This window comes from Pinus tabuliformis, chromosome 1_1 (assembly GCF_031772625.1).
Source record: "Pinus tabuliformis cultivar Carrire ecotype Pingquan chromosome 1_1, CPIR1, whole genome shotgun sequence".
Classification (NCBI taxonomy): domain Eukaryota; kingdom Viridiplantae; phylum Streptophyta; class Pinopsida; order Pinales; family Pinaceae; genus Pinus; species Pinus tabuliformis.
The window spans coordinates 981,214,571-981,223,706 of record NC_142297.1 but is presented as its reverse complement, the minus strand read 5'-3'; the positions used below and the strand labels follow the sequence as shown (position 1 = coordinate 981,223,706).

Here is a 9,136-nt window from a genome sequence, read left to right as displayed (position 1 = left end):
TGACCTACCTTTTTCATATAAAAAGGAAAACTCAAAGGTTCAACCGATCCTCCACGCGTGTTATTATAACAGTATATGACTTCGTAAGTTATGTTAATAGATATAACACACACTGAAGTCAAGAGATAAGAAAAGACAAGGGAACGAAAATGAAACACTCTGACGGTTGTTTGGTTTTCAGTTCTCAGAAGCCATTCTGTCATCGTTTTTGCTATATTCTCCCTGGGAGTTTCGAGGATCGAAGCGTTCTTTGTCAGCCTTACAGCTATTTAAAGCATAATGAGTCGACATCCGGAAGTTAAATGGGCTCAGAGGTCTGATAAATTGTATATCACAATCGAGTTGCCTGATGCAAACAATCGAAAGGTGAAGCTTGAAGCCGATGGAAAGTTTACTTTCTTTGCAACTACTAGGAAAGAGAAAACACATTATGAGCTTGACTTTTACTTGTATGATAGGGTGAATGTGGAGGAAAGCAAAATCAGTGTTGGTTTGAGAAACATCATCTACATCATTAAAAAAGAGGAAAAGAAATGGTGGAAACAGTTGTTGAAGAGTGAAGTGAAGTGAATTCCTTTCCTTAAAGTGTACTGGGACAAATGGGTTGATGATGATGAAGAAAAAGATGCTAAATTTGGGCAGGACATGAATTTTGGTGGCATGGAATTCTTGAAACTGGGCATGGCAGATGATGATGACAACTTTGATATTAATGATGAGAATGACGGAGCTGGTTCCATGCTCGAGAGAGAACATGCCCTCAATTACACTTCTGTGCAGGAAGTGCTAAAGCTCTTGGGGAAAAGTCGGTGCCCCCTCGCTGATTGTTTCTGCCCTGTTTCATAAACTTAAAATTTTCAGTTGCATCAGAGACGCCAAATCATTTACGGAAGCAACTTTCTTTTTGTCATGTTTTTTCCATGCCTTCCTGCATCCCCGCGTGTTCAAGCACTGCAAAGAGGTAAGGCGTGAGAGAGTACGAGGAAGGCATTGCAAATCGTGACATCCAAGAAGGTCTCGACACTGCAGGGATGTTATCTTATGAATGTGAAATAGTAGTTCTGTGATGTTGAAGTAAGACAGATCCAAGACTTGGAGACTTACAAAATTTGTAAGAGTTGCAGGCAACCTTTTGATGGGCATCCAACGTAAGTGCAAGGATACTAGTTGTTTCAAACTCCCCAAAATCTTTGGCAATGACTGCATATTGTTGCCACTCAAATGCAAAACTTTTAGAGAGCCCATATTCCCAATTGCCTTTCTTGGAATTTTTGTAAAATTGTTGAGCAATCAACAGTGAGAATATATATGGAGTTCTGAATGAGTTGGGAAGCGAACTTAATTTGTTTTCATTCAAGAAAAGCCTAGTGCATTCTGAATACTCATTTTCAACCAACTAATCTGTCAAGCCATTACCTGCACGGCAGTAGAACTTTTCTTCCTGCTCACCAATTTGTATGGCCAAATCACAGAGTTCCTGCTCACCAATTTGTATGGCCAAACCACAGAGGATGTCATGCATCTTGAAATGGACCACATGGCCATCAACGCCTATGAGAAGAGGGTCGATCAAACAATTATTGGCTAAAATGTTGGCATAAATTCTTCCCATCTCATACTGGTCGTAGCCAATCTGATTCCTTTCAAGAAGACCTTGTCCTAACCACAAAGGAATCATGTATTCATCTCCATTTATAATATTATGTAACACCTTGCTAACAATATAAATTGGAATGCCTCGCACATGAAAACGTATTTTACTGCCATAGTTACATAACCTGGAGATAGTGACAAGGAGTTTAGTGTTACAAATTAAGCACCATTTTAGCAATGATGCCAAGCAATTTCCAAGAATTAGCAAAAATATCCAAGGTATATTTTCCTCACTGATAACCTTTTTTTGATCTTCTCCAAAACATAGTGATTCTTAATCATCATTAATGTCTTCTTTAGCATCTTCCTCATTGTTATGATATTGTTCATCTTCTTGTTTTTCAAGATAGTCCTCATCCAAATCATATTCATCCATTAAGATCAACATTTTGATCGAATTCTTCTTATTTTTCTTCTTCCACATTTTCTTCTTGACATGCTTTAACTTCAGCAAATGATTTTTTCAAAGGCTGAAATGCTTCTTGAATTTCAATAAAATGTTCATAGTAATCATGATATGAACTTAATGGTACATTGTGCAGCGAAATGCTTTCAAAAGCATGCATGATTATATCGTGTGCCATGGCTTTGATACCAATGTAGCATAAAAGCTATGCTGAAGGACGAAAATATTGATAGCTTGTAATCTTGAATGTTAAAATACACAGAAGGTATTTAAAAATAATAATTTATTATTATATATATAAAATGTATAAGATGATTTGAATGTACAATGAGGACCCTACTTTTATACCCCAGCATTTGACCTTTCATGAATGGGCATGTCTTTTAGACATGTTGTTTCACTTAATTTAATGACTAATTAACCTAACTAATATTTTAATTATTTAATATTTATATTTATTTTATTTAGATAATTGTTATGAATTATATTCATAACATTCAATCTTTGATATAGGGGTTTTATGCTTAAACAAATGATTGTTTATTAAGGAATTACATTCATATGTTGGAGGCGCCACCATTAAGGACATATCTTAAGGGATTTTCCCCTCTCTTACAATAGCAAGAAAGGCATACGAATTCATGAGGGAGATAGAGCTCGGATTCACGTAGAGAAATGGAAAATCAAATGGTCCCTTATCGTCTTGTGTCTCTATATGTCAGTCCTCTATCACTAAGGTTGAATACTATTTACATTGTTGATCAGAAAGTGACATATTTGGGAATGAGACCTTGGGATTTCTAGGATGTTGGAGCTCCATCCCGAATGGTCATCTCCCCTCAGAGTAACTCTTCTCCTCCTCATATTGTTAAAAATATCATTTATTCTTTCATTAGAATTGGAACATGATCTAGCCCTTCCAATGCCCTTCCGTTTTTTAGCATGTCATCACTTTCTCGCTTACTTACTACTCCTATGAGATGCCTTTGTACCTATGGCATCTATGGTTTCCCCTCCCCTAAACATATTTCTCCCTTGGAATCAATGAAATATTTAGAGTCCTTACCACACTATAATCACCATCATTGATCATTCAAAAGAGACTCCTTTGTGGGAGTGGGGGGACTTGGCTCACTATCTTTGAACTTGTAAAAAGACAGAATTCAAGTAAGAAATATCACATTTCAAAGGTTAATATTAGCACTAAACTAGACGTAGGGTATGGCACACAAAATGAATTGTAGCGGTTCTTAGAGTAGTGAAAGTCTCTTTGTTGGTGTAGTCATAATTTCTATCTATTTTAACTACCAAGGTTTGGCCAACCACTCAAAAAAATGAGCTCTAAGATGTGTTGATGGGCATTTTGGACCATATGTCAACAAGGGGATGTAGCTCATACTAAATTTCTTCACACAACCTAAGTCATTTAAAATAACCATTCTTGATGAGTTTAGAGGCTCCATTAGCCTATGAATCTCTTCTTATTGTGAAGATAGATTGTGGGGAATATCATACTATTATCCTATGGTCATATATATATATATATATATATATATATATATATATATATATAGTAGTTAATGTTTATATTATAGATAAGCCTAAGTAGTCATTTATACAACAATAGAGTTAGGGATGTATAATTACAAAAATACAATGATTGATATCATATACAAGAAATAACTACCCATATACAAAAATAATGTACACAAAAACTTATGTAACTAGAAAAATAATACGGTTGAATTCTTTCTATTATATTTATGCATATTTAGAGAAATAACTTTTATTGAGATATTTCATAAAATTTAGAGAACTACAACGATGTAATCCTATGGTCTCTTAAAAAATGCAAAAAAGTCTATTTTTTTTCATTTTTCACATCAAGAATCAATGCAGTGTAGATACCTAACATTATCCTCACTGTGGTAGGTTAAATGACTATAATAATTTCCTTTTTTAAATTAAATATTTTAGCAGCAAAAAGCTTGAAATGATTAAAAAAAAAGAAATACAAGACTATATAAATTACATACACTATTAATTAATCACATTTGTATGAAATTCACATATTCTAATGACCCAAATTCAAAAAACTCGTTCTAATAATTCAAATCTAAGTAATGCAGAAGTCAAAATTAGCTTTCAAAACAATGGTGTTAAAATATTAATATGATCAAATAAATTTAAATATTTTAGCACTTAAAAGCTTGAAATGATTAAACAAAAGGAAATGCAAGACTATATAAATCACATATGCTATTACATCTAAAGTATTAATCCCATTTGTATGAAATTCATATATTCAAATGAGCCAAATTCAAAAAACTCACTGTAATAATTCAAATCAAGTAATGTATAAGTCAAAATTAGCTTCTAAAACAATGGTGTTAAAATATTAATATGATCAAATAAATTTGAGAATAGAATTAATATTGTAAGGAAAGATGTATATAGATTAATCTTGATTTTCAAACCATGGTAAGGAATAATAGTATCAAATCTTCATAATTCCCCAAAACACAATTAAAAATCCTAAAAAAGATTAAACAACAGAAATGGATTTTAAATATCATAAATGATCATGTTTTGATAGTTTGAAATAGTTTGAAGAAAACAAAAAATTTATAGTAATCAAATTTTATAAAAGGTTCCAACATCACCAAAATTTAATCATCATCTTTCTCTTGTCTCTCTCTCTTAAGTTGAGGCTCTATATATATATATATATATATATATATATATATATATATATATATATATATATATATAGAGTCCTTGATACATAAAAACAAATATAATAAATAAGAAGAGTCTCCCAAAAATAAGTGCCCTAATTGATGTAGGAGCATGTGACTTATAGAAAAAAATCTTCAAACATATTACAAAAATCCAAAAAACAAATTCTACGCCCAAGGGAGTGGGGTCCTTTAGCCAGCAATTTTCATGCTTTCCTAGTTTAAGATGAGAATAGATTTAAGAATAAATCATGCTAAATATATCACTTATGGATAAGATGTAACAAAGCTTTAGCTTTAAATCACTTTATGTAAAAGAATGCTTTTGTAAAAGATAATTGCTGACAAGGTTTTATCTATCATTTTTAAATAAGAAACAATGAGACTCTTAGAGGGTAGAGCCTCGAAGCATTATCATTTGGAAAAAAATATCTATCTATTCATTGGAATTAATGACTCTTTGTTAATTGGCATTTTATGCAGGTGACAGTTCTGGTTTTGTTGTTTTCTGCCTTTATTAATAGCGGTTCAATTAACAATTAAGAATAGGCATGTTGGTTAGTTTTCCTTCATATCAGAAATCACAGGTTCCTTGAATCGTTTTGTAGAGTTCACAACCAAACTCTATTTTACACAGGGAAATCGAAAAATCACCTAACCAGAGCATAGTTCCGGAACTAAAATTTTATTAAATTTCGTTCATACCCATATCCGGTCTGAACCAATATTGCATCATAGAACCTCAAGTGGAGCGGAAGACCATTGAAAAGGCTGAACACTGATAGCACGACACTACTAAAGCCTAAACATTTGAAGGAGGCTTTAGTAAGTCATCATGTCCGCGATTGTTATCGCATCGCAAGGTGAGAGGGAGGAAAGCCAAGCTTTTGGGATAGTGGAGTCGCCGATTGTGATCTCCGATAACACCACTTGTTATCACATAGAGAAGGAGAATTGAAAGGGGCCTATAGTGTATATTGTGTATAACGTAGAACTTCGAATATTAAAGCGCTAATAGTGTTATTTATGGTTAATGCGAAGTCTTGGAATTAATGTGGCGGTAGTGTAATTACTTTGGTATTACACCGAGACCTGAACTTGAATTATTATTATGAGGAACAACTCCATAATATAACAATGGAAACTCACTATAAATTTGATTTTTTGGTAAAAAATAAGAACATTATTTATTAAATTCTGTGTAAAACTATGGGTTTTCTTTTCTAGCACCCTATTATTGAAAATATATGAGCTCCAAATCTAGAGCTACAACACAGCTAGTTCAATGGCCTAGGTATGAGACTATGAATATTTCTAATGTTTAAAATTTCAGAGTGGTTAATATCATTTGTTATGAGGCTCAAGATGCCCTTAGATGCAACTTTAGATTCATGACCATTCACTTAGAACATCATTATATTATTTCTATCTCAATCTATTCATACTTGAAGCCATATTTAAACATAATTGGTGATTTTGAAGAGGTACAAATTAATGAGTTTTGTTTATTGAAAAAACTAAAATATTTTAAGAGCCTTTTTTATAACAATAATGAGACATGAAAGCCTCCTTCAACTCTCTTACTACATCACTAATGTTGGGTTGATGTTGGGGCTAGAAGATGAACATTGAAACTTCTAAGGGCCACTTTGGCAAAGATAGTGATTGATTTTATATGATACTTTCTTTCCATTTTTTTGTCTATAAATTCCATTATTTTTCTAGGGTTTTCATTGATCTCAGCATAATCTGCTTTCACATGCAAATTTAGTTATTTTTGAAACTGTAGAAGAAAAATAGAAATTATGTAGTTAAATAAGATGATCATACACAAATTTTGGGTAACTAATTAAAATTAAAATATTTACCACATTGAGAGTAATCTTTCCTCAATGGGTAGATCCATATCAAAATCATTTCTCCCACATATTATTTCTAATAATACTACTCCAAAACAATATACATCATTCTTTTGAGTCAGGAGAAAAGATACCTGTAAAAGCATCTCAAGGATTAAATGGAATTTCAGCTACAAATTTTTCAATAGGAAAATGTAAACTCAAGCATTGGTGTTCTATGAACATCTCAAAAGGCTAAGAATAAAAAACCTTAATTATTTTTCCATGTGTGTAGAATTTTTTTTTCCCAACAGTGGATGCATGGGGCCTTCTCATGACAATATTATCAACAAATTAACAAAGTCTGGTTAGGTGAAGCTTAGAAAATAATCTCGAATTAATATTCCACAAGTATTCTATACAACTATGACAATAAAAATGATAAATAATAATAAAATAAGCTAATATAATAAACTATTACAACATTAAATGAGAAACCTAAATACCCATGCCTGAAGTTTGTTTCTGTAGTATCCCTTGATGACACTTTAATTACTAGGAAACAGAAGAACACATGTATCTAGGTTTGTATTTGAAACAAACAAACTCATGAATTAGCCTTCGAGTTTGTGCATGTCATTTGTTGTTGAGTAGGTTGGCTGACCATCGAGAGCATTACAAAATTTTGATTTGGGAATGAATTTAGATGGTTAATGGAATTATATGTTTGAGAAAGTGAAGAGATATATGAGGAATAATTTAACTTAGGTTATATAAATTTTATTTAGGTGTGCCGGAAAAGAAAATATTTATAAATATTTGAGGGTACTATGAATGCAAATGGTTAATGGAGCTATGTGTTTTAGGATGTGAAGATCCATACTTCGAAGAATTTAATTTATGTTTTATAAATTTTGTTTTCAATTTTTTATCACTAATTATCATATTTGGTCATTAATAAAAGTTGTCGTAAATTTGTAATAATAATTTGGTAAAAATTAATTTTAAACAAGGTTTAAATACATTATTCAGATATGCAAGAAACTTATGAGTTAAAATTGCATTTAGTGATTGAGTGGCTAAGAGAATATACTCTCATATTTGCTTTTTATTGCTTTTCAAGTTGTGTGTGTTCACACGTGGCTTCAGAAACCCCAACAGAGGGGCAACGAAGACTTCAAAATCACCCAGGGATTGCACCCAGCCTAGGCCACACAAACCGTAAGTTAACTGTATTTTAGTGTGTCTCCTCCCCTAACACTAGCGCAACAACCTTCTTGCAATGTGATCCTAAGTATCCTTGTTAACTTGGCCCATCCTCAACTGGTTGTGCTAGTGGAACTTGACAAATATACTGTGACCTTTAAATTTAGGATATCCTATAAAAATAAATAATTAGAAAAATGATTAAAATGACACATTCGAATAGGGGGGATTCTTATTGCCATAAAAATATCTAAGCATAGATTCAAAATTTCTGACCTAGAAATAAACCATTCACAATATCATTATTTAACATAATTTTGACCTTAAGAATTTGATATGATGACAAATTTAACCTTGGAGGAATGAATAATTATTTAGGTGTCGAGTGACTATAATTTCTCCTCTAATCCATAGTTTTTAGTAAAACATTGACTAAACCTATGTTGGTTCAACATCTTAAGTTGATTGTTTTCTCAAAGGGTTGGTAGATTATTTGTTGAAGGCAAGGAACCTTAAGCCAATACTGTTGTTGGTAGTACATGCTCTATGTGCATATATCAAAATTAGCGTTTAAATATAATTGTTTATCATAGTTATTATTAACAACATGAGTATGATCATTGTCATCCACAAATTCATAGTCATTATCACACTGGATTTTATTCTTTTTCAACACAAGTCCCTTGCGAGAGTCAACATCAACATCAATATCCTTAAGAGAGGTATTTTTACCTCTATTTCATTGAGCCCTTGATATTTTATGTGCCAATTGTTTACATTTAGTTTGATACGAAAGATATGGACTTGACTCATGGTTTTCTTCCATTTTTGTAGGTTGAAAATGGACAATGTGGTCTGATACACTAGGATCCAAGTCATCATTAAACTCAAATTTCATTTCCCAAAACACTATACTCATGTATGGACTTTTTAAATTGAAAAAAATAAATAAAAGCTACTTTTCGGTAAGGGTTTCCGGGTTTTACCAAGATCCCACCTACAAGAGCCCATGGCTTAACTAAAAAAACCAATTTTATGTGGTATATATACACCCCTTAGATAGGCCTAATTTAGATCATTAGAGAGTCATCGACATTATACCTGATTTCCCCCATATTTTCTAATTTTCTCGTGCCTCCTACACCCCCAATCTCTAGGAAACTCTACTTCCCTTTGCAGAGATGTTTGATACACTTATCTAAAATCTCCTTGCATCTATTATAAAGGGTATCTTCATGGATCATGATGGATGGATCCATGGGAAGGCTTTGGTAGTTCTTTTGGCCCGGATTAAG

General features: G+C 32.4%; 1 pseudogene; it reads left to right on the top strand.

Moving 5' to 3' along the window:
* The first annotated feature begins 279 nt into the window (after nucleotides 1–279).
* On the top strand, nucleotides 280–846 carry LOC149217796 (co-chaperone protein p23-1 pseudogene; annotated as a pseudogene).
* The last annotated feature ends 8,290 nt before the right edge of the window (nucleotides 847–9,136 follow it).